The following is a 6,226-nucleotide window of genomic DNA, read 5'->3' as shown; positions in this document are numbered from 1 at the left end:
CCACTTTATGCTAAGCACCGGTAACAAAAATCAAAGATGAGCGAGTTTCACTTCCTGGTTTCTAGGAAGTTAGAATACACACACTGGTTGGGAAAACATACTTCTTAATATAAAAATTGCACTATAGGCTGACAAGTGCTGGTATCAGTCAGTATAGGATAAGTTATCAGTCAGTAAAAGCGTAACAAAACAACAACAACAAAAACCAAAATTTTGGTTGTTTAAACAACAGAAGATTTCTTTTCCTCTGGCTAAAAGTTTGGCTTCTTGTACTCACGTAGGAACCCAGACTGTTAGAGCAAATGCAATTTCAAATATTGGCGGTCACTGTCATTGTCTCAAATCAGCAACTAAGGATTCTAACCCAGAGGTGACACACAGCACTTTCACCCGCTCCTAGCTCATTGGCAAGAAGCAGTCCCATGATTGCACTCAATCACAAGAATGCCAGGAAATACAACCTTACTGTGTGTCCTAGAGAGTGATAGTATGGGGAAATATGAAGATTGCCGTTTTCCGATTCTGCTCTACTATAGGACTCATATTGTGTCTGGAAATTGAAAAATAGGACAGATATAGAATATAGCCACTTGAAATGAAAATCCCCTTTTGTTGTCCCCATTTACACTATTAGCGGTACATTTGGAAATAGGGAAAAAATTACAAAAAACAAACATAAAAACTATCTGTGATATTAATAACATAGAAAATCCCCACTAATTAGAGAGTTATCCAGAATAAACAGTTGTTCAAAAATGGAACAGGTTTTCTTTTTAAATATAAAAAGTTCTGCCTCCATTTACAAAGGAAGCAGCTAAATGCTTCTCTAATTTTTGAGCAACTAGGCATTAATTGCTTATATATGGAAGGCACTACTGTTAGTACCGGGAATGCAGACAATGTGGCTGTCCCGAAGGAGCTTATATTTTACTGGGGCTTGGCAAATGAATATGGATTAAGCAAATGAATATATAAAATGTCTGGGAACAATACATGCTATAAAGGAGCATAAAGCACAGTAAGGGTGGATCTCAGTGAGGGTTAGGGTGATGAGATGTGTGATGTAGCAAGTCTCTATAATTATAGGATTTTTATGAGGCAATAAATGGAAATGAGGGAGGGAGTAGACATACGCACTTCTGGAAGGAAGAACATTTCAGGAAAAGGAACAACAAAGGCTCTAAAGCAGGAAGCCTAAGTCAACGAGTCAGTGGGTTTGAACAGAGTGAGCAAGTAGAGTAGGGAGATGGTGAGAGCTAAGGTTAGGCCTATTAAGTTTGGAGAACTTAGCTCACTTAACCAAGGTCCCACGGCTACATCTTTTAGTTATGCTTTTTCCAACTGGACCCTGTGGGTTCTTAATGTGAGTGTGCTGATGTAGGGAATGGGGGTGGTTTGATGTTTAATTTTATGTGCCAGCTTGACTGGACTAACGGATGCTTAGATAGCTGGTAAAATATTATTCCTGGATGTGTATGTGAGGATGTTTCAGGAAGAGATTAGCATCTAAAGCAGTAGACTGAGTAAAGACGACCTTACCTTACCAATGCAGGTGTGTCTCAACCTATCCTTCTGGGACCTAAATAGAACAAAATGGTGGGTGAAGGGTTAATTTTCTTTCTTCTTTAGCCAGGACATCTATCTTCTCCTGCTCTTGGACATCAGATCCTGACTCTCAGGACTTTGGACTCCAGGACTTAAACCAGGACTTAATCCTCTTCCCCATTCTCATCTCCTTAGAATGTGAGTGTCACCATTGGTTCCCTTGGTTCTCAGGTTTTCAGACTCAGACTGAATTCCATGATAGGATTTCCTCATTCTGCCACTTGTGGGTGGTACATTGTGGGGCTTCTCAGCCTTCATAATTGCGTGAATCAATTCCCTTAATAATTCTCCTTTTATATATCTGTATCTATATCATCTATATCTATATATCTATATATATATCCTATTAGTTCTGTTTCTCTCAAGAACTCTGACTAATCCAGGCAGTGTGGTAGGAATTCAAAAATCACAGGCTAGAGATAGTGAATCTTCTTACAGTGTCATTTCATTGGGAGTTTAGTAATTAGAACATTACATTTATTTTAAAGGCAAATATAATTATGGTGTTTATCAGCACTTTTCAATTTGATGTGCATGCAAATCACCTGAAGATCTTATTAAAATACAGATTAAGATTCAATACTTCTGAGATTTGAGTTTCTAATAAGCTCCCAGGTAATGCTGATGCTGCAAGTCCTCAGATCATACTTTGAGCAGCAAGGGTTTCTAATATAATATTTATATTATGTTTAGGATAAAAAGGTAAAATACTTGTGGTGGGACACTTTGGAATAATCACACACACCCGAAGCTGTGTGAATGTTTATATTCCTCTGGTTTTAAAAGATACATAAAGTTGAAAAAAGTTCAAAAGCCTTTGATTTTTTTCCTCTAGAGATTTTACACTTGTGATTTGGACTGCACCCACCAGATGGTAATAGTGCATTCAGTTACAGCACACAAATAACCAATTCAACTCTATAATGCTTCACTATAGGATGAGCCTCAGCATGTTAACAGTTTTTTATGAGCTTTTCTAATAAACAAAAATTGCAATCTAAATTAAAAAATAATGAGTTCAAAAGTCATTTCTTCACAATGCATATTTCAGAAATTATGCAAATGTTTATAATTAAAATAACCAGACAATGTACCTATTGATCAGTCCTATTTCTGTATAGGCACTGGTTATCAATTCTATCAAAAAAAATGTAGATTGGTAGAGGGATTTTCATTATTGTCAAAGTGTGAAACTGGCTCCATATCTTCTGGCAAGAATTTTTGCTTAGAAAAGCTCCTATATCTCATCTACCTAAAACAGGGTCAATCATCCTTAATTAACTTATATGCTTCATCAGGGAGAAGTATCCGTTTGATTTATTAATAGGTCTCTAGAGAGCAAATTAGCTTCCTTAGAAGTTCCTGACATGCTTTGAATCACAGTACAAATAGAAATTTCTCCTGCTAGCTCTCTATCTGCCTTTGATAAACAAAATGCTTTACAGCTGCAAAATAATTTATACCATAGCATGGGTGTGGTGACAACTGCAGAACTCTAGAGATTTTAGTTATAATCTAACCCCACATCATAACTTGTTTCTATTAAGGAAATGGCAAACCCAGAGAATTTAAGTGACTTACACAAGTTTCCACTACTAGCTAAAGCTAGACTAATTACGACAGGCCAGGTTTCTGGACTCCCTGTCTGTGAAAGCCATACCCACCGCTCCCTTCACTATTCTAATCTGGGTTCTCTTAATGAAGTTGGCCTTTGACATGATTCCTAGTATATCACAACTATAGGTGCTTATCCCCTTAAAAGTATAAAATATATATACCCCTTTGTAAACTTCATGAATTTAATGGAACTATAGCATATAATTAAGTAATAATATTATTATGACAATTATGACATTTTTTCCACGTAGCGTATTTTCATTTTCCTAAAGAAAAATATGGCCTTGATATTTGGTTTATGGTATTTCATTAACTGCAAATGCCATATGCATCTGCCCAGTTTACTCCTCTTTATATTCATGTTACAAAAGAAGGGATGGTGATACTTCAGGAGTAATTTTTTTTCCTCTGGCTACATGAGAGCTGCAAGAAATGCTGGATCAGGGAAATGGCTCTTTCTTGCCGACTGAGCCTCTAGGGCAAAGTTAATCAGGAGGCAGTGGCAGAGTAGCAGACGCTCAAAAAGTCATTTTCTGGGGTGAAGCAGATGAGGAAACCCTGATTGTGGCACAGTAAAGCAGAGGTGTCAGGGAGGTTTCCAGGGTAAAGTTGACCCTGGAAGAATAATGGACTGCAGTTAAGCCAGCATTCCATAAAGATGGAGAGGCAGAACTCCAGTACATAGTGATATGCGTCTGTATTTGGAGGTGTCATACCCTCTAATTTAATGCAAACTAACAGACTAACTTTTTCATGTGCAGATTATTTACTCCCCAGTGGATTTAGTCACACAGTTGCAATGAAGATTAATTTTTTCCCAGCAGGTTATAAAGATATTTTCAGGACTTTTAAAGTTTACTTTAAATGGGGTTTTATGTCTTTCTAACTTTGACTTATTAGATCAGTATTGTGACAACACACATAGGATTTCAGTTTATCTGTTTTTATTTCTAGAAAAAAAATTAATCCCAGATATATGGTCCATTTTGGTTGTGTGTAGAATCAAAAGGGCACCACTTGAGGATTTTCAGGTATATTCCAATTACATCATCTGTGGATAATGAGAACCAAGTCTAACAGCTCTACTACCGCTGATTGACTGCATGGCCTTGGGAAAGAAATATAGTGTACATGTGTCTCTGTTTCCTTATTTTGAAAATGAAATTTAAAAGACCTAATCGGAGTTGGCACACAGTAGGATCTCAATAAATAGTCAGTAAATTAAAAAGTAGTACAAAGATATGGATTCAAAAGGTGCACAGAACAGTATTTTCTCATGCTTGTAATTGAGGGGATGGCAGCACCATTAATAGTGAAAGTCCTATAAGGAAAGTACTCATCATCCTACTCCCTCTTTCCTCCCCTTCGTTTTCCATTGCTCCCCCTCCACGTGAGAAAACCAGTAAGGGTTAGCACAATATTTTGCATTGCTTAAGCATTACTGACTTTCGGAGATTTAGACTGTTGGCCAGGAAGAAGTTAGAAAAAAATTTATTTCACTGCAACATAGGAAGAAAATTATTGTTCAGTAACACATGCATGAAGAAGCCTGAAATTAAATATGTTATTTTTCTGAAACAAATACACTGAACATTCTACTCATAGGTTATGCTGAAAAACCCAAAACTGAAGAAAAACAAAAACTTAGTATTCTGGATTTCTCATAGGTTAACGTGTAGATTTTCTTTAGATTTGCTTTCTGTTTTCCTTCACACCAGTTGTTTTAATTTTGAGTTATCAGTGCGTGTTTATTTTCCTACATAGTAAAAATCCTACTTTGATTAAATGGTTACAACTAATATTACAAATTTATGACACAACATGTTCAAATTGCAACTGGGCAGTGCAGAGGACTTCAAATAGAATATTATAAATTTACTGTTAAACCAAAACTTCAAATGCCTATTTTTTTCTTTTAAGAGACGTTTTAATCCATATCGCTAAAGGAATGAAGTAACTTCTTCAAAAAGTACATCTAGACAGTCTCTATCTGGGAATTTTTTTTTTTAATTTCAGAGTATTATGGGGGTACAAACATTTTGGTTACATAAATTGCTTTTATGTCATTTGAGTCAGTTTTAAGTGTGACCATCACTAAGATAGCATACATTGTACTGGTTCATAGGTGTGAACTATGAAAAACTGAGGAGGGTATCTGGGAATTTTTAAATAATCTTCGTCAACTTTACCTTAGTGAGACTGAAAACCATCTTTAAAACCAAAATCCAAAAGCTGATAATATATCTTACATATTTTAGTTTTCTTGATGAAGAATTGATTTATAACCCAGATGACTGATTTAATAAAACTTTATTTTATTTCTACATGCAATACCTCATTAAGCTAAATTTTACTTAAATTTCTTGGTTACACTTAGGTTGAAATACCCTCCCTTTCCTTTCCTAGTTTTGGTGAAAATACTAGAACTATAATCCGTTTTATTTGTACATAGAATTTCTTTAAGACATTTGATTTAAAGATTATATCACATATTTTTCAATTATTCTTTAAATATTTAATCTGGATATTAAAAATTCCTGGGTCATCTTATTCTGCAAATTCACAATCTTGCCTGTAAGTGCAAAACATTTTCCACTTGAGTCTTATATAAGTGAACTGGTTTCTTTCTTGTCTCTAGAACCTCTCAGTTGTCCTGAAACTCTAGTGCCTGTGCTGACTTCATCATCCTTTACTAAATAATAAAGATTACTTCCCATTCAGTGCTGACTCCAATATGTAATCTGCATGGAGTCTTTGAGTTAGCAGGAATACCCTGTCTGTTCAATGCAGATGATCCGCCATTTCTTCCATGGAACATCTGTTTCACACTCTCCAGATTACGCTATCTGTAGTTTACTTTGCTTCTTGTCTTCTGAAAACACAGAGGCTAAAACATATTTGCTGCTTGCTTATTTTAAATAATGCAAAATTCTCACTATTGTTTTTATTTTTGTATTTCACTAATCAGAAGTGGGATTTGATTCCCTGATTTTACAGTGCCTTT

The sequence above is a fragment of the Lemur catta genome, chromosome 11 (assembly GCF_020740605.2).
Source record: "Lemur catta isolate mLemCat1 chromosome 11, mLemCat1.pri, whole genome shotgun sequence".
NCBI classification, from domain to species: Eukaryota; Metazoa; Chordata; class Mammalia; order Primates; family Lemuridae; genus Lemur; species Lemur catta.
This window is presented reverse-complemented; position numbering follows the sequence as displayed.